Here is a 21,012-nt window from a genome sequence, read left to right on the forward strand (position 1 = left end):
AACTCTGTGGAGTCGAATCTTCGCTCCGCTTCCCAACTGGCATATGCCGTTTTTCAATTGGTATATACACCAGTTTCCAACTGGCATAAGCCGTTTCCCAACTGGCATATGCCAGTTCCTGGGAGACGACAGGGGCCAGCATATGCCAGTGGGCTGCTAAAGACAAAACTTACTGGCCCTTGTTACTGTGTAAAACTTAGCAGGCCTCGTTATTTTTTTAACAAGGCCTGCTAAGTTTTACATTTAGCAGCCCTTGTTAATAAAAAAAAAAAAGATGGAACTATACAAGACGATGAAATCTGATACAGTGAGGTATTATTCAGTCTATTCGATAATACATACTTTCTATTGTGTTTTTACTCTATATACTTCGGAAAATGTTGATTTATACAATGCATTTTTGGTTGGGTTTGTGTTAGGAATCCAGTTTGTTTGGTCTGTTTGTGTATTTCCTTTTCTCCACCACCAGGAGGTGGTGGAGAAAAGGAGGTGGAGTGAGCAGTGGGCTGTCACTTCCTCGATACCAGTGTGTTTGCCAGTTTTGGGAAGACTTCCTGTTTAACTGGATACCTGGAAGGAAAAAGCTTCCTTCCCCCTGGAAGGAAAATCTGAGTTCACACTGAGCACGGGAAAACCTCCACATGATCCGTTCAAGTTCCCGTGAAAGTCCGCTCCATTACTCCTCCGGGTCCAACGTTTGTCTACCCGCCAACGTGTTCACCATTCTCTGGATTATCCCACACAGATTGGATTCAAGGACTGACAAGGCCCCCCCTCAAACTTCTGGTTCACCAGCTCACCGAGTTCCAGATCCAACCCCTGTACTCTTGCCTCAATTAACCTGTTAAACTTTTCCCGTGTTCTGAGTGGTGTCTCTGCATGTGGGTCAGATTCGTAAAATCGATCATGACAGTTTGCATATACAGGTGCTGGTCATAAAATTAGAATATCATGAAAAAGTAGATTGATTTCAGTAATTCCATTTAAAAAGTGAAACTTGTATATTATATTCATACATTACATACAAACTCATATATTTCAGATGTTTATTTTGTTTAATTTTGATGATTACAAATGACAACAAATGAAAATCTCAAATTCATCATATCAGAAAATTAGAATATTACTGAAGACCAATAAAAACAAAGGATTTATAGAAATGTTGGCCAACTGAAAAGTATGAACATGAAAAGTATGAGCATGTACAGCACTCAGTATTTAGTTGGGCCTCCTTTGGCCTGTATTACTGCAGCAATGCGGCGTGGCATGGAGTCGATCAGTCTGTGGCACTGCTCAGGTGTTATGATAGCCCAGGTTGCTCTAATAGTGGCTTTTAGCTCTTCTGAATTGTTGGGTCTGGTGTATTGCATTTTCTTCTTCACAATACCCCATAGATTTTCTATGGGGTTAAGGTCAGGAGAGTTTGCTGGCCAATTAAGAACAGGGATACCATGGTCCTTCAACCAGGTACTGGTAGCTTTGGCACTGTGTGCAGGTGCCAAGTCCTGTTGGAAAATGAAATCTGCATCTCCAAAAAGTTGGTCAGCTGCAGGAAGCATGAAGTGCTCTAAAACTTCCTGGTATGTGGCTGCGTTGACCCTGGACCTCAGAAAACACAATGGACCAACACCAGCAGATGACATGGCACCCCAAACCATCACTGACTGTGGAAACTTTACACTGGACTTCAAGCAACGTGGATGAAGTGCCTCTCTTCTTTTCCTCCAGACTCTGGAACCTTGATTTCCAAAGGAAATGCAAAATTTACTTTCATCAGAGAACATGACTTTGGACCACTCACCAGCAGTCCAGTCCTGTTTCTCTTTAGACGCTTCTGACGCTGTCTGTGGTTCAAGAGTGGCTTGACACAAGGAATGCGACAGCAGAAACCCATGTCTTTCATACGTCTGTGTGTGGTGGTTCTTGAAGCACTCACTCCAGCTGCAGTCCACTCTTTGTGAATCTCCCCCACATTTTTGAAGGGGTTTTGTTTCACAATCCTCTCCAGGGTGCGGTTATCTCTCTTGCTTGTACACTTTTTTCGACCACATCTTTTCCTTCCCTTCGCCTCTCTATTAATGTGCTTGGACACTGAGCTCTGTGAACAGCCAGCCTCTTTAGCGATGACCTTTTGTGTCTTGCCCTCCTTGTGCAAGGTGTCGATGGTCGTCTTTTGGACAACTGTCAAGTCAGCAGTCTTCCCCATGATTGTGTAGCCTATAGAACTAGACTGAAAGACCATTTAAAGGCTTTTGCAGGTGGTTTGAGTTAATTAGCTGATTAGAGTGTGGCACCAGGGGCCATCAATTTTGAACCTTTTCACAATATTCTAATTTTCTGATATGATGAATTTGAGATTTTCATTTGTTGTCATTTGTAATCATCAAAATTAAACAAAATAAACATCTGAAATATATGAGTTTGTATGTAATGTATGAATATAATATACAAGTTTCACTTTTTAAATGGAATTACTGAAATCAATCTACTTTTTCATGATATTCTAATTTTATGACCAGCACCTGTAAATTACCTCTTCCCTTTGACATACATCAATCTATATCCTTACATTTTAATCTGTATCTGCTGATTGCTTTGCAACTTCATTCAGATGGCATCGTTTAAACCCACCTCCAGCCCCTCCACCATCATAGCTAAAGCTTCATTAGAGTGTCATTGCTCCCAGACTCACTGCGTTCCCTGTCTCATCTTAACCGGTGCGGCAGAAGACTGCCATATTGAGCCTGGTTCTGCCAGAGGTTCCTTCCCAGTGGAGAGTTTTTCCCTCTCCACTGTCGCTTCGCTCCATGCTTCATCATTGTGGACAGGTACTCTTAACCTGTGTTATCCAACTGGACTTCCATCTTCCAGGTCCCTGAGTGAAGCTCTACTATCAGCTCATGCAATCCACTTGTGGCAACACTAAGGTACTGTAGGAGTCTGATACCCTGCTGTGAGGAGCAGTGGAACTACAAGTTGTCAACAACACCACCTTGGGAATTGCACCCAAGGAAATAGACTACCAGTAGGCTCAAGGTTCATGACCAAAGAGAACAAGACTTTTCCAAGAAAATTAGTTACATTTTATTGTACTTCTAAAAAAACAGTCAAAACAATGAAACACAATAAGAAGGGGGTGTACAGTACTGAGGCCTACCAGCAGGGGAAGGGCGGTCCAAATGGGAACTGGTTCCTAAAATAAATGTATAAATTCAAAATAAATCACCCCTAACACTTGTGAGCAGGCGTTCAATCTTGATAGAAAAAAAAAAAATCCCAACGGCCCCTCGCACAACACACAGTTCCAGTCTCCCAGGAGGCCCCTCCCACTGTTGTCAGCACTCAGCCTGGAGACAAAAGGGTGGGGTTAAACCAGCAAATACAAAAAAACAAATATTACCATTTAAACTTGGCCAAAGACTAAAATGAGGTAATCTCCAACATAACCAATTAAAATCAATGCTTTAATAGAATAGACTAAAAGAACCCCTGGTTGCTACCTGCAACAAAACTGGGGGCCACACAAAATAGAATGTTCAAAAGGAAATACAAACCAATGAACCAGATAAGCTATACAAAAAAAATTGAAGAAAAACAGGGAAACAAAACAGCAGGGTCTCCATCGAGCTGCAGCAGTGTCAGAGCTGGAATTAAATCAAAAGGTTAGGTGATTTACAGAAGATGTAAGCCAGATGAAACCATTGTCACCTACCAGAGCTAGATGACTTCACCTCAAATCAGAGGAACCTTTCCGGCCCACAGCAGGAGGATCAGCTTTCCAATATGTTCTATATATAAGTAATTGTTATTTTTGCGTTATGGAGCTGTGTGGGTGCAATAAAAAAATACATATCCGTTTTATGTGACAACTGCACTGGGGAGGGTGAATTACAGCCACACCCCTGTACAAAGCAGCAGGCTTCCAGTGGTTTCTAGATTTAAAGAAGTCAAACCAAACACTAAATTTGTAGGTCTTATGCAGAAGGAGAAACATTACTTACTGATGTTAGAGCTTAAGACCTGCATGCTTTCCAAGTGACCTTCCCTACGGTGTGTGACCAAATGCCAGCATAAGCAACCAGGTGAGAGAGTTTCCCTTTATACTCTCCAGCAATCTTTGGTAATTAGGGGACCAGGTGTTCTGGAAATTAGGGCAGGCTTCTTCCTGCTACACACTGGATGTCCCCATAAAGCTCAGCTAATCTCCCTAACCAGCAGTCTACAGACTGACCAACTTCATCTATCTCCACTCCACCACCAGTTTCAGGCCTGGGGGGAAACAGCCCTATTCTTTGCTCCTGTTCATGCATATCTATCAAAATTAAGCACTATGGGCCAGATTTATCAAGATCCAATTTTGCGTGCAGTAATTTGCGCTCGCAAACTGGAATTTTGCGCGAGGGGCTGAACCATGGTTTGCGGGTGATTTAACAAGAGAGATTGCGTAACTGGTGGCAGGTGCCAAACTGTTGGAGACGCCCTATTTAAATGATGGTTTTGCGCGTTTTGTGGTTTGCGGCAAAGTAGTTTGTACAAACTAGTGCATTAAGAAATTTAAATCTTACAGTGACCCCCCCCCCCCCAAAAAAAAAAAAGAATATATATATATATATATGTATATATATATATATATATATATATATATATATGAAAGTGAAGTGAAGTGAAAGCCCTTTGGGAAACTCCTCCAACTCCCATTGTCATTGTGACACAGCACACACAAGTGAACACTGCACACCATGAAATTGCATTTATGCCTCACCCGTGCAAGGGGGCAGCCCTCAATGGCGCCCCAAGGGAGCAGTGTGGCAGGACGGTACCATGCTCAGGGTACCTCAGTCATGGAGGAGGATGGGGGAGAGCGCTGGTATATATATATATATATATATATAGAAAAAACTTTGGCAACCTTTATTCCCTAAGGTGGTATGTGGCTGAATTTCTACTTCACTGCAGTAAAAAAACAAAAAAAAACAAAATTGGTGTTTTGTATTGGCCTGCAGAGAATTGCACATACTAAATGGCTCACAAGAAGTGACTGTGGATGTGATTACGCACCCCCGCAGCATTGGCATGTTGCTCCGCAGGCGCAGGGGGGAGGTCTGGTTTCTCCGTTAGGGCATCAGGGCGACATGGCATTTAGAACGTCAGACAGCACTTCTGAAAAACTAGATTGGGAGATCCAATGTTGCAAGGAGTTTAGTGATATCTGGTATTGCGTGGGTCCTCCTTGTGGCTGGCTTCAAATCCATTCGGAGTTCCACCAACAGCTCCAAAATGGCAATGCTGGATAAACGATATGTTTTGATGATCGTTTCCTCGTTCATTCCAAAAATATTCACACGGAGTGAAAAAATGCGTTCTCTGCGTCTCCTTGCTTCATTTCGATGTCTCCTTCTTGCGACAATAACCGCTGCCATGTTTGCGCAATTACACATACAGACCATTTGCACCTTCTTTTGAAACGTGTTAAATATAGAGTCAGATACCGTTACCAAAATTGCTTTCAGGTTTGATAAATCACTTTGCGAGTGCTAAATTAATATATTTACATGCTCTCCTCCCACAAGACTCACTTTTGCGTGTAAACGCCCCATATTGCATATTCATTGCAAAAAAAGTACTAAATGGATAAGAGGCGCTATTTAGCACGTTTTAAAGACCAAATCCTTTTAGCACGCTGTTGATAGATCAGTTTGTACATTTTTTAGCGTGCGCAGTGAAATAGCTCACGTTTTTATACACGCAAACCTTTGATAGATCCGGCCCTATGTTTCCTGCCAAGGTCTGAGCGCCAAACACAAAGTAAATGTATCAAAAACTTTCTCCTAATTATCTTTTCTCTTTGTGTGAGTTTTTAAGATCGAAATGCTAATGTGACTGCAATGCCTTCTATTTTAAGAATCTCTCATTTACAGGATCCTAGAAATAGCCACTTTGAAGTGTTTTGTCAAAGGGACACAGAACCTGCACTGCTTCATGCTTTGATTGACCTTAAAGTTCTTTTCCTTATAGATATTTTTCCTACGGTGGTTTTATTGATTTCACCTGAGTTTTCATGATTTACAACCTGCAGCCACTTCCATAAAAGTTTCTCAAACAAATCCAAGAAGCTCTATTATTTTCATAATAAAGACATTTTGCAAGCTGCAGGCTTTGGTGGTTAAAAATATGCAAAGCAGCTGCACATAAACAACATTACACTAGAACACTACTTGTATTCTTGTTGTGGCTTTTCTAAACACATGCAGCATTTCCTTGGACCTGACAACTTATTTTGATTTATTATCTGACTGCAGACACCTCCTGATGGAAAGACACCTGAGGATACAATATTCTCCTCCTCTTCAGTCGTATATCACACTCAGATTTAACATCTTTCATTATCTGGGCCAACCCAAATACTGTGAAACATTATATAAGCCTCAGCTTGCAGGACAGCTTGCATGACATCATAAGGCTTTAACTCTTTGCAGTTTTTTTTATTTTTTTATTTACCTCTCTGACTTTGGAATTTAGGAATTGTCGCGTTTTTTTCAATAACCTACTTTGATATTTCAGGCTTTCTTTTCCAAAAGAAGAGGTTTAAACACCTGTTAAGTAATTTCATTAATAGTGAAATTAAAACCGACTAGTCACTCCTCTCAACAGGATTTTTAAAGTCTTGCAATACCATTTAAAACTAATTCTCTTTCTCATAATTTTCTGAACACAACATAAGGCAGCTGTGTCTATCAGATGGTGTGCTGATGAGCTGTCCACAGTCTCAGGAGTCATTTTTAACTGGTCTCTTAGGGTATATGCAAGGCCCCGCAAGTCCTGCAGGGCTAATTTCTAAATGTCTGCAAACAATGTCCCTCGACTTATTTTAGTTTGGATACAGAAAAAAACAGGTTGTGTTCAGGAAGCTATTTCCCTCTGCTCTCATAATATCCTGCATCTGGAAGTGAAAGCTTCAAGTGGACAAACTTTGTTCATTTTTCTCCCTGCTCTGGTTTTAGGAACGCAGTCAGCTGTGGAATAAACTCCTTGAACTGTAATATTTTAGGTGAATATATTTCATGTGTTCATCTTGCATGGCTAGCTGTATGCTCTGCATGCGCTGCTAAGACAGCACTATGGTGATCAATTTTGTTTTGTTTATTTTCCTGGCACAGAGCACATGGCTTCAATGTTTTACAAAATTCCCCCCACATGTCTTAAGGAGTGCAGAAGTCTTATTAGATGTGTTTCCATCAACGTTTCTTGGCACATTTTTAAGTATCACATAGAAACAGCAAAATTTTAACCAACTCCCTAAATTTAGCAAATAAGTCTTTAACACTCGCTTGGTTTTTGTTGTCTTCGAAAAAATTTGTCAAAGAAGTTCAAATATAGCGAACATGAGCTGTTTCAGCTGCCAGAATCCTGAATGCGTAGCTTACGAAATTGTACAGTACTACACTCGATCCAATGGATGGAAACACTTTTTATTTGTATTTTCTTTAACATTTTAAAACTTTGCTCAAAATCTGCGGGATATTAGGACGAAATCGCTGCTAATAACTCTTAGAATCATCTTTTGAAGACAAGGAGAAAAGCGGGTACTTGAGATTATTGCTGATTCTTTCTGCTTTGTTATTTCCAAGTACTGCTGTACTGTACTTGCAAATCCTCTCCATCACATCCTGTTTTTTTAGCTCTGCTCTAATGACATGTACAACAGATTTTTTGCTTTGCTTTTTTATTTATATATTTAAAATTTAGCTTAATTCCAGCTCTTTAGGGAATTTAGTTCCACAGAAGGTTAGTAAACAAGTATCATGCTGGAGCAGTAAGGGAGAAGCCCTTAGTCCACAGCCAATGAAAATTCAAATCTAATTTATTGACTATCCAAGATGCTTGACTGAAAACGTCTTATACATATATACCTATGTATTTATATTTATTTATCGTATATATTTATAAATATTTACTTATATTTAAATATTCACTAAAAATTACATGTTAACTGCTTTGGTATTCCCTGTGTGTGCTGGCCGAGCATCCAGATTTTAGAAATTTGATAATGTCACTGAAAACACTGTGTCATGATGAAGCCTCATAAAAGCAATGATATCCTGAAGCAAATGCATACTGTAGCTGTTATATATCAGTTTAACTCTTAGCATTTTTCATCATAGAAACTGCTTACTGTAAAAATCAAACGTGTCCTTCATCCATTGGAAATCACAGACTTCTATGGTGAACATACTCCATAGCAAAAAGTTCCTCAGTGTCACTACTGTATGTCCTCAAAACTAAAATGAGACAAAAACGACTGTTTCTTGTTTTATGAAAAGGATTAAGACGTGTTTGGAGTCAGAGTCATCAAAATCTATTGGATTTTTATCCAAAAGCTTTCTAGCATCAGTGACATTTAATACTTGTGTTTCTTCAATCAGCTTTAACAGGAAATAGACCCAGTTCACCTTGCTAACACAATTTCTTCTCAGTCCTATCATGCAAACAATGAAAAAGACATCAGGTCAAGGACAGTAGGACACCTTTTTTCCCAATTTATGTCCTTCCCAGGGACTCAGCATGCAATGTGCCATTTTTTTTTACCCTGCAGTAGTTCAGATCTTACCATGTTTTAACAGAATGTTAACTTAGCCTTATTTGCAAAAGGCATTAAGGTATTTGCTTGGGGCTAATATCATGCCTTAGTTCACATGAAAGATTTGTGCCAGAGTTTTAAAGAGTGCAGTGCACTGCTTAAAGTGAATTTAGACAATTCTTAGCACCCTCAAAAGTATAAGCAAAGTGTTTATTGTTCACATGGGGAATGCAGCAAAATAACTAAGCAGATGCCTTATGAAATATCTCAGTTGGGTTAGTAGTCAGGAGGTCAATAATGTAATTCACCTTATAAATGGAAAACTGGCTGAGAATGAGCCTTTCTAAAATCAAGATGTTGGAAACCTCAGACTGAATGTCTAAATGCATTCTTCTGTTTTATTCAACCAGAAGAATTTTGGGTTTTGAAAAAAACAATCCAAGAGCCATTTATCATTTTATTTGCAAATGAACATTTAAAAAGAAAATCCCATAAAAGAGTGTGACATTTGTTTTCTTAACTCCTGCTGCAAGAATTCAAAGCAATTATAACATTACAACATGATTTATTCTATGAAAAAAGAATGTAAAACACTACTTTATTTATTTTTAATCCAGCAATTAAAAAAACCTTTAATCGGATACATTTTACACATTTCACCTTCAAATTTAATCTAATGAACTAAAGCTAAAAGTGAAGGTTTACTAATTTAGTCACTCTGAGTTTGTTCTCTGTCCTTCTACAGAAGTTGAATTGCAGAGCTCTGATTCTGCTGCTGGGCTCATAAGTGAAGGGAAAGCATCCTAGTTTTCCCTCAAGATGAGTTCAACGATGGCCAGTAGAACTCCCAGTCCCCCGTTCTATCATTTTCACAGAGTCATAACCCACATAGATGGGATTTCCTGTTCTTTTGTTGTCCAGATCTCCAGCCAACTTTTTCCTTGCTTCCCTCCTCCATAACCAGTGGTTTCCAAAAACAGAGTTTGGTATATTTCCTTCTGTTTATTTCCAAAACCCTAAATATTGTAACTGTGCAAAAAATAAAAATCTATATTTAACCAAAAGGCGAAAGAACTCAAGCATATTTAAGATAACCAGGAAAAAAACAGAGAGGGGAAAGTAAACATTTTAATCTAAAAAAATATTATATTTTTGACTAATAGTACTATACTATGTTAACATTATTATTTATTTAAAAGTGATTCCAAGCAAAAGCTAAGTGCACTTCAATTTCACGTGAGTCTTAAAATATACCAGTTATATTACAGAATCCTTTGTCTTATTTTGTAAAATATAAATTTTCTCTACCCTGATGCTTTTCACAATACATCAAAGTTTGAACAATTAGCAGCTCTGTGAATTTCTAAAATGTCCCCTTTGGCAAAGAAAGGCTTTCAGAGATGGTGACAGGTTAACCTTCACTTGACCCGTGTGTACAGAGTTTCATGGACATCAAATACACACCCTATAATAACAGCCATTACTTCTCTCTTTACGTTTGTTGGATATACACTATATTGCCAAAAGTATTTGCTCACCCATCCAAATTATTGGAATCAGGTGTTCCAATCACTTCCATGGCCACAGGTGTATAAATTCAAGCACCTAGGCATGCAGACTGTTTTTACAAACATTTGTGAAAGAATGGGTCGCTCTCAGGAGCTCAGTGAATTCCAGCGTGGAACTGTGATAGGATGCCACCTGTGCAACAAATCCAGTCGTGAAATTTCCTCGCTCCTAAATATTCCACAGTCAACTGTCAGCTGTATTATAAGAAAATGGAAGTGTTTGGGAACGACAGCAACTCAGCCACGAAGAGGTAGGCCACGTAAACTGACGGAGCGGGGTCAGCGGATGCTGACGCGCATAGTGCGAAGAGGTCGCCAACTTTCTGCAGTCAATCACTACAGACCTCCAAACTTCATGTGGCCTTCAGATTAGCTCAAGAACAGTGCGCAGAGAGCTTCATGGAATGGGTTTCCATGGTCGAGCAGCTGCATCCAAGCCATACATCACCAAGTGCAATGCAAAGCGTCGGATGCGGTGGTGTAAAGCACGCCGCCACTGGACTCTAGAGCAGTGGAGACGCGTTCTCTGGAGTGACGAATCGCGCTTCTCCATCTGGCAATCTGATGGACGGGTCTGGGTTTGGCGGTTGCCAGGAGAACGGTACTTGTCTGACTGCATTGTGCCAAGTGTAAAGTTTGGTGGAGGGGGGATTATGGTGTGAGGTTGTTTTTCAGGAGCTGGGCTTGGCCCCTTAGTTCCAGTGAAAGGAACTCTGAATGCTTCAGCATACCAAGACATTTTGGACAATTCCATGCTCCCAACTTTGTGGGAACAGTTTGGAGCTGGCCCCTTCCTCTTCCAACATGACTGTGCACCAGTGCACAAAGCAAGGTCCATAAAGACATGGATGACAGAGTCTGGTGTGGATGAACTTGACTGGCCTGCACAGAGTCCTGACCTCAACCCGATAGAACACCTTTGGGATGAATTAGAGCGGAGACTGAGAGCCAGGCCTTCTCGTCCAACATCAGTGTGCGACCTCACAAATGCGCTTCTGGAAGAATGGTCAAAAATTCCCATAAACACACTCCTAAACCTTGTGGACAGCCTTCCCAGAAGAGTTGAAGCTGTTCTAGCTGCAAAGGGTGGACCGACGTCATATTGAACCCTATGGATTAGGAACGGGATGTCACTTAAGCTCATATGTGAGTCAAGGCAGGTGAGCAAATACTTTTGGCAATATAGTGTAGGTTAAACTATAAAAACACTTCTGTACTGACATGTTGGCTTACGCTGCACAAAACATGTCATCATCTCAGTTTGTTGAAAAATGGTAAATGGTTAAGAGTTCTTTGTAGCTGCTCACAAAGAAGGAGATCTTTTTGCTCTGTAATTTTAGTAAGCAGATTTATCTAAGTGATTTTCTCCAAAACTGGTAAATAAGGTTTAACTATGCTTCACACATTTTATGTCAATGAAAAAAAAATGTTACCAGCCCATGACTAAATTTTCAACGCTCTATAACCTTGATGATTAAGAGATTTAAATAAATCAAGGTAGAATCTTCAAAGAAAAATATGAAAAATCCAGCATTATAAAGTGCATCAAATACATTAAATAATGTAGAAAAACATACCTTATGTAATAACAGAGACCTTAAGTTCAACATTACACAAAAAAACAACTTTTCCTTTTTTTATCATCATTGTCTTAGAAAGAAAAACAGGATTTGAATGCAAATCTGATCAACAGTTTTTGGCCACTTGGGTAAACTTTATTAAACTTTATTGATGATTTTTGTGAATTTTTTTTAAAAGATCCGCCCTCTCCAAAAAAAGATTGTCCTCTATGCCTTTAAGTTCGACCCCCCTTTAGTCCTTTAGTATGGTTTTTATCAGAGTTCATCAGAGATTTTGATCCATGGTGAGAAGATAGCAGAAGAGTTTTTAGTGGATTATCAACTACAAATCCATGATGAATATGTAGACTTGACATCATGCCACAAGTTCTCCATTACAGAGGTCTGGTAACTGCGAAGCCAAGAGAAATGCAAGTAAGAAACCAATTTGAAACGGTTTGAGATTTGTGTCATGGTGCATTATTCTGACAGAAGTAGCCATCAAAGGAGGAATACACGTACAAAAATGAAAATAAAACTTAGACAGTGGCAAAAGGGTAAAGTACCATTCAGGCGTCAAAAACGTAGCTGTAAAATATTTCCCACTGTTACACAACCAACAACAGCAATGTTACAAAACAGTACGAAATAGATTTTTATGTTCTTCACACTAATATGTTGTTGTCCATATTTTATTATTATTATTTAATTTCCAGCTTTAAGCTGCAGTATTATTGATACTAATACATTTGCATATCAAGATTAAAAGTGCTGTATGCTCAGAAAAGCGATTCACTGTAGAGTTTAAATGTGTGATTATTTTATAATAAGTGATTATTTTGGCTACTGCTTCCTTTATCATCTCAAACTAATCTGCCATTCTCCTCTGACCTCTGATTTGAACCATTCTCTATAAACTAGAGATATGGGTTTATGACCCACCCACGAGAATAAGCAGTTTCGAAATTTTCATAGCAGCCCATCTGGCATCTGACAACCATGCAAAGTTCAAAGTGGCTGAAATCCTTACTTTGCACCATCCTGAACTATGGTTTCAAATTGAGCCGATCTTTTCCTTTGCCTGGATGATCAAATGCAACAAGGGATGTTAATAGTTTCTCTACAGTAAAGTGCATTCAAGTTCTTGGAAATTCAACATTTCCATCACATTGATAAATAAAACAGCTTAACTTTTTAAAAACCTTTGTTTGCATAAGGCATTCAAAATTCCATAGCTGGTGCTGATTTTCTACAGTAGTTTGTTTGAACACAGAGGTGTTAAATCAGCTGGGATGTCTTTAAATCCCACCTGTATGTACATGCCTTAAACTCACATTTAAAAAGAACACAAAGAAACATTTCATCTTTATGAATTGGTTTCAACAGACAAGGGTCATGTCAAAGGTTGCACATACTATCTTCTTTCTAGTAAAGATTTAGAATTCACCTGAAGTAACACAAAAAGGTACATTTTTGGCTTGAGGGCAAGAACAAGAAGTTCACCAAGGACAGGGTTATATTTAGAGGATGCTCTAGTTTTATAAGACCTTTTGAGTGACTCATATTCTGAATGTTAAACCAAAACATTTGATTTTTCTGCACCATAAAATAGCAAAGTGACCCTTAGACTAACATAGATGGTCATCATAATGGGAATAATGTTACACGAACATATGAAATGATTACATTACTGTTTTTGTTATACAATCTGTGATGTAAAAGCAATTCTTTCAATCATCACCTTGAGATAAGACAATATAGCACAGCCACACCTCAATGCAGCTGATAAATTCCTCTGTCTGTTCCGACATGTCGAACACATCTTCCACCCGTTTAGCCAAAAGGCCTGTATGTCATGATCTGTCAGGACAAAGAACACAAGACTGCATTAGCCTGTTGGCTTCACTTTGGGTAAAGAATGCAAGTAAATATTAAACCTTTCGGTGATTAAACAATAAAATTTTATATAACTGAGAATGATCAAATAGGAAACGCCCTAAATCAAGATAGGTTTTTCAATACTTACCTGCAAATGTATGTATTTGCAAACATTGACTGCTTTTTACTAGCTTTTTAAGAATATTAAACACAGATTAAAGTAGATCTTTACCTTAGAAGAATAATTCTGGTAAAATACTCACGATGTTTCTGATTTCTGTCTCTTAGATCAGCTGCTGGCTGTATTTGTGTTGATGTAGCAGACCGAGTATCTTTGGCCTTCCTCCTACGCTTTCCTGCCAGTGATATTTTATTGTCTTGGGAAACTGCTGCACTGATCTTTGTAAGTGTTTTTGAATCTTCCATGCCTGGCTTTGCCATTAGAATGGCTCATCCTGAAAACTTTTTTAACTTTTTAACAGTAACTGGGTTCATTTGTTTCATGCAAGATCTGGTGCATTATATTGGTAAAGCCAAAGTAGATAGATCAATATAGGGCTATAGATTTTTTTTTTTTTTGTCATAACAAAGCCCCTATTTGTAAAAGAGAAAGAAAAAAGGGTATTTTTGCCTTTTTATAAGAACCCCAGCGTAATATAAAAGATTAAAGAATCAACAGGGTGGCGCATCCGATCTAAATTTATCTAAGGAACCTTTATTGCACAGAAAATGTGTGGCTTTGCATGAGAGTGTTTATCAACCACATAAATGCAGTTTAGTAGTTGAGCAAAATACAGCCAAAACATAAAAAAGTATTTGAACACGTAAACAAGAACAGGAGCAAATGGAAAGAAGCAGCTTTATTGCGATGTCTGAATCCCAAAAAGTGTAGCTGCAGATGTTAGGTGCAGAGTTAATAGATAACAAACCTTGGTTTAGCACAGATGCCAACCATTTTCTTCTCTTGGTTATTCAAAGGTAAAGCCCTTGAAATACAGGCTGTCAGGTGCTGAAAATATGCATCTCCAGCACAGAGATATTGCTCTAAACTCCTTTGTGCATGTGTTTGTCATTAGTGCGGGCTGTAATTCAGCGTTTTGTTGTTTCTCCCTGCAGGTGCTCCTGTCCAACTCCTTTTCTGTTTGTGTGCATCTCTGTCCTCGCATCAAGGAAAAACTGTTGTTGCCAGCTGGCATGGCCTCGATAAGATGTTTTAATGAAGGTAAAGAGCTGAAGGTCTATCATGTCAAAAGAATGGGTTCCTCCCTTCAAAGAACATCACGTGATTATTGATTTATCTAAATATATATGGTGATTTTTTTTAACAGGGAACTGCTTCAAATTTACTTGATCATTTGACTCTATTTGGCTTCAAAATAATTTTACTCTGTGAAAGATAAATGATTTTTTGTCTTTTTGTAGGAAGACTGTTCTGCCTTGAAATTGCAGCTCAAAACTCTGCAGCTTTTTGGAATTTTTTAACAGGATCCCTCAGGCTCCATATATCAGAAGGTCAGAAGGGTTAGGCGCTGCGATCCAGTTTTTAGCTCTTTTTTAAATCCAGCTTTGTGTAATTTATGTAATGATTTGAAACAACGATGCATTTTTGCAATAAAAAAGAGCAGCTTTTTCTATTGAAATGCTTCACAACTCAGCTTAGTGGTCCACACCGCTTGTTGTAAACCGAGCCCTAGAGATATGCAGATCTGTTCCAACTCTCATCTGCTTTTGCTCTTCGTTGCATCTGACAGAGTAACAGCAGAGGTGGTTCTGGCTTGAACAGTGTTTTAGGCATGGTAGTCAGTCTCTCTTCACTCCCGTCTGCCCCACACAGAGCTGAACACGATCTATCGAAATCAAAATAAATAAAAAAAACAGCAAAAAGGCAAATTTTTTAATTTTATTAGAATCATTACAAACCTGCTGAGAGGTAATCTGATTTGGGGTCTTGTGCTTTTTCTTCTCCTGCATCCGAATCAGGACACAACTCAAGTTTTGTTTTTTTTTCAGTTCCCATCTTTAATTACTCACATCACACAGATTCTAAATTCTCCTCATTGGCTAACCATTGATCAAGTTTTCTAAACATATTTGTTCCAATTTCCTTTACCTTTGAGTTTTTTTAATCAAACTTATCCAGTTTGCTGCTGTGTGGTTTTGGAAATAAAAGCCTCTTCCTCTCACTATCTCCCTTCAGTCAGATATAGGCTACAGCAATAAAACAGAGAGAGAAAAATGAAGAGAATCTGAATCAGCTTTGGCCTTGGTGGAGAAATGTGTGGAAAGTGATTTAATGTGTCTGGCTGTAAAACTTAACTCACATGACTGCACCAGAATTTGCTGCGTCTTTAGATTATACGCATCGCAGAGTCTGTTAAAGGGACACATCTGTATTGGATGTTTCTTTACTTCTAACATTTTATAAGGAAACAATAGGTGGGGCTGGGGGGGTGTTCACCTACAAATATTCACCCATACTTTTTTTTCTGTGTTTTGTTGCAGAGAAAATGAATGTACTTACGGCTTGTCCTTGTTTTCAGCATATGGGAACAGACTGTCTTCTTAAAGGTAATAACTTCTCTGACATGGCCCGCTTAATATAATGTGAGCTTAGTTGATATTTTGTCCAAGGCACTGTAAACACATTACACAAGACGAATTATAGGGGTGAACATGTGAAGCTTAATACACATTAAAGCTGCATATCAGCCTTCTTTGAACCTATAGGGTCTCTTTCATGTCTGATGGCATTTGACTTTACCCATGCTGAGTTTTAAACAAGGCTGGATGAAATTGCAGCTTTTGATTTGTTGCACCCAAGCTGGCGCTAGTTTACATAGCTGATGGTTCTTGCTGTACTCTTCTCATTTTCTTCTGACCTACACTCTACTTTAGTTTCAAGGAAAGGTCAAAACAGAAAGCTGTATCATTTGCCAGAGTGGCCATCAATCATTTCAGGTTTTTTCTCGAAGATGACCATATGATATTCATCCAGAGTAGAGTAAGACATGCTAGGAAACGAACTTTAGGCCTGAATGTAAAGAAAATAAAAATAAAGAAGATTTTCTATATTATTTTGGATGCCTAACCCTCCTGCTTAAAGAAAGGTACAATAAAAAAAGCCCAAAAACTGATCACAAAGCAAGAAAAGTGTTTCTTGTTAAATATTTGATTTGTAAAGATACTGAAACGAGGTCTCGTTAAGTGGGAAAGCGGAGTCAGCGAAAGGGGAGCACTTTTATGAACTCCTTTTGGGGTTTTTAAATGGACATTATTAAAGCTAATAGCGGTTTTAAGGATGGAATCCTAAGAGCAGCTTGTAAAAATAAGAACTTCACTTTCATTACAGGCTCATATTTGGTTTATGCATAAATTCTTCCTAAAGTAAATTACAAACATTATAGCCTTTCATAAGGTCTTCATCTGTAATTTTACCCTGTATAGTTAAAAAAAAAGTTCAACATTTAAAGCCCTGATGAACAACTATAACTCCAGCAGTACACCACCTGCTTATCATTTAAATGTTGGCTGTGTTGCTGCTCCTTATTCCTTGTCGGGTTTCATCACGTCTTGCAGTAGCTGGGATACTCAAATCCAGTTTACTTAAAATGTAAGCATGCTGTCCCCGTTTCAGATTATTTACTATGCAGTAAGTGTTTGATAGGGAAAACAAAAGGCTGCCATTTCAATGAACATTAATCAACGGAAAGAATTTCAGGTCAAAGGTTCCTTAATATCTTCATTGTCCCGATTGCACTTTTCTTTTTTAACCTTCAAAATATTGGGCAAGCACGAAGAGTAAAAAAAAGGATGAAGGAAATAAGAAAGAAAGAAAAAAATACTGGTAATGACCAGCTGTATATTCTCTTGTAAAGATATTAGAGTCTCAAAAGGCTGAGCTGGACATGTGGTGCTCAGATGGTAACTAACTGTGAGGTACAGGACATGTATAACCAGCTTGTTGTAGTTACACACATTAGCCATTGTTTAACTCACCATAAGACAAAAAGTTGTAAATTTACAGCTTCCTTTATGCAGCATCATCTGCTAAAACGATCAAAAACAGGGAGACATGTCCAGGTTATGTAGACTACTACATCCTGCACAATATGACTTATTACACAATAGTCCCCTAACATTTAAGTGATTGAACGATAAATGAAAACTCACCAGGCTCTTCAAATCACATTTAATGACTCTACGTAGCAACTACACTTTTTAGAGTATTTAATTGTACACATTTAACTCTTCTTCTGTTTAAACCAGAACAGTGATGTTAAGATAATACAATAAAATAAGGGATTCATTGGTGTTTTTTTTCTAGGATTTAGAAAATACTTTCAATCTGTGAAAGATTTTGTGATTTCTTTAATGAAGAAAAAGGAAATGAGCCTGAGGTGTTAAACAGGATATAGAAGTGGGCTAAAGTCCCACTCTATCATCTCCACATGTGTGAAGAGCATGTCCAGTCCCAGCACTGTGGTATTTGTGTATGATGAATGCTGGAAATCTGTCAAAGTGAAGGCAAGATGAGACTGATGGTTATCACATGTCTGTCTTCAGGCTCAAAGCGGCTATTACAGAAAAATCTGGTGACGGGGAAAAGAACAAAGCAGGGGTTGAAACAATTACTTCTAACATTTATTTTGTTAAATATTCAGACTTTTTTTAGGCCCTATTGGTTTTAATGTCCAGCTGCTAATGAAAAGGTCCTTTAATGATTATCAGCGGCACATTTAGAAAATACTGGACATTCCTTTTTTTTTTCATTCATTGACTAATTATGAATTGATATGAGTACTATTTAAAAACGTTTTGTTTTACTCGGATTATCAACATTATGTGGTCCAGTCCTGAGAGATATCTTCTCTTTTTTCTTGATTTACTTGAAATAGGATCTAGCCCCCTCTGCAGGTCTTGAAAGCAGTCTACATCTTTTACCTTTAAAGCTTCAATCAACATTTCATCTTAAACATACAACACATTACAATTACTGTGGTGGTGAAACCAAAAAACATAGAAGTGTGACCCCGTTCAATAATTTGCATGCAGAATATTGAATGGAGCAAAATTATAATTATATATATTTTTTGAAATTTTAGCTGTGGCTTAAAACACATTGATGTTTTGATAAGTGAATTTCAGCCTGTGTTAACTATGAGTGGTCAGTGAAGCTAAAAAGTTCATTTTGTATATTAAAGTGCTCACATCCTGAATTCTGATAAACACTTGAAAATAAAATAGTCAGCATCTCTTGCTATTATATAAAGTGTTCAAGAAAGTTCAAAATATTATTCATTTTTCTATTAATTATTTCTTTCTTTTTTGTGTGATAAATTCACACAATATTTTGTAACAGGGAAGCAAATTAAATGGTTTGTATGGTTAGTGTTTATTACTGAATAACATATATAATGAGATGTTCACAAAGATCGGTGGGAAAAACAAGCAGATGGACATAACATGTACACAAAAGACTGTGAAAAGAACAAAATCAGTGTTAAGCTGTAAGTCCACAAAAAATAAACAGAAAGGAGAAAAAAAATCTTAGCAGTTTTGGTATAAGTAAGTTAAAAAAAATGGTAAAAATATAAAGTGACAGCCAAGAAAATTTACATTTGTGTTGGTGAAACAATATTTTTTTTTATTTATTGATGCTTAGAGAGAATATAAGTAGGCCATGTACTGTAGCTAGCGACACGAAATTTGTATTGCTGTCAGATATACTCAATTCAACAAATCATTAAAAAAAGACCTAAAATTGGTCTTAAAAGAAAAAAAAAAACAGCATATGTGTTTATGAATACATTTTTATCTAAGGTCATCAAATCAGATAATTAAGAATAAAATGTGAGATTCTAAAAATCCTATTAGCTAGCTAGTTTTTCAACATTCTCAAATTTGTATTAGGTCTCCCTGCAAATTTTGTAAGGTACAATAGAAACTTGTTTCTCATTAGAATAAATAGGTTGTGCTGCAGTTATGATGATGACCACAAGAGGGCAGTAAGACTTAGAGGCCTATTTTATTTCCCCTAACATCTCATTTGTGGCCTAATGCAAAATTCTTTGACATAAATATCTAAACTGCAAACAGCTAACTATTATTATTATGATTTCTATTATTATTTTAAACAGTTAACATTTTCTGTCTATTTGGTTCAGAGATTTAATTAATTATTTAGTTTTATCAAATGTTTGCTTAATTTTGTCAAGCAAGTGCACAATTGTTTGTTTTGTTTGTTTAATTTTGTGTCCTGTTTTGCCAAAATAGCAGCGGGAAAAGATGCCCTTGAGCTACATTATAGACAGATTTGCTTTATGACAATTATGACTGTTGCCATAAGGTTCTGCTTGGTACTTCTACTGTATATGGAAGTTTACTGAAACTTATTTAGGGTGAAAACTGAATACAACAGACACAGAGAATGAAAGGGAGGTGCAAAAGAAAGAGGGGATAAGAACTAAGAGGAGAGATAAAGAGATAGGGAAGAGAGCATATAAAGAGAGAGAATAAAACAAAAGAGCAAAAATAAACAACACAGAAGACAAACAGTAACTCCTAGAAGTCTGCTTCCACACCCGTATAAGACAAGAGGGACAGAAAACATAACAACAGCAAAAAGAGGACTACAGACAACAGATGTAATCATCAAAAAGCTTCCTAAACAGCTGGTATCCCTTGCACATCCATATGTGTGAAAGGCAAAACCTGTGTGTATCAATGAACACCTGTAACCAAATTTCCATGGTGTGTTTGAATGCACATGCTCATGTACAAAGGATTTACAAAGCTTCTTCAGAAGGAAAATGTGCTAAATAGCAGGTGTGGGCGGCCCCAGACTCATCCTACAGGGCCCAGGATCAATAAAGAGGCGCACCCTCCAGAGAGGGGCAGACAAGAGCACCTAGAGCCTGACCCCCAAATGGGCCCAATCCCTGAGGGGACTGACTCCAGAGGCCATAGTGTCACGGTCACACGAGGCCATGATAGGTTAGCAAGCAAGTGCATTGTATAAGAATAATAATAACTTTTCCAGCGATAGCTGAACTTCACATCAATGTAATTTGTATTTTTAGTGTTTTGACCTCAAATGGTAAGTTTATTTCCTCTCAATTGTGGCTCAGACCTTTATTTTGAAAGTTCTATCTGTAAAAGTTAATAATTTAATAGCAAGGCACCAGCAGCATCCTTTACAGTCCAGTTAGTGAAATTCCACCATCTTTATATAAATTAATTGTTTAAAAGTGCATTTATGTGTATGCATTTGTTGTACATGTGTTTGCGTATGAGACAGAAATGTTGAATGGCAATTTTTCCCTTAAATAAATAAACTTTTCATAAATTCTGTTTGCACATTCCCCAATTTTTGAGTACAACTTACAGTAAGCCCACATACATTTTTCTAATGGAATTATGCATTCATTAA

This window comes from Cyprinodon tularosa, unplaced genomic scaffold, assembly GCF_016077235.1.
Source record: "Cyprinodon tularosa strain WSP-4 unplaced genomic scaffold, ASM1607723v1 ctg34, whole genome shotgun sequence".
Taxonomy (NCBI): domain Eukaryota; kingdom Metazoa; phylum Chordata; class Actinopteri; order Cyprinodontiformes; family Cyprinodontidae; genus Cyprinodon; species Cyprinodon tularosa.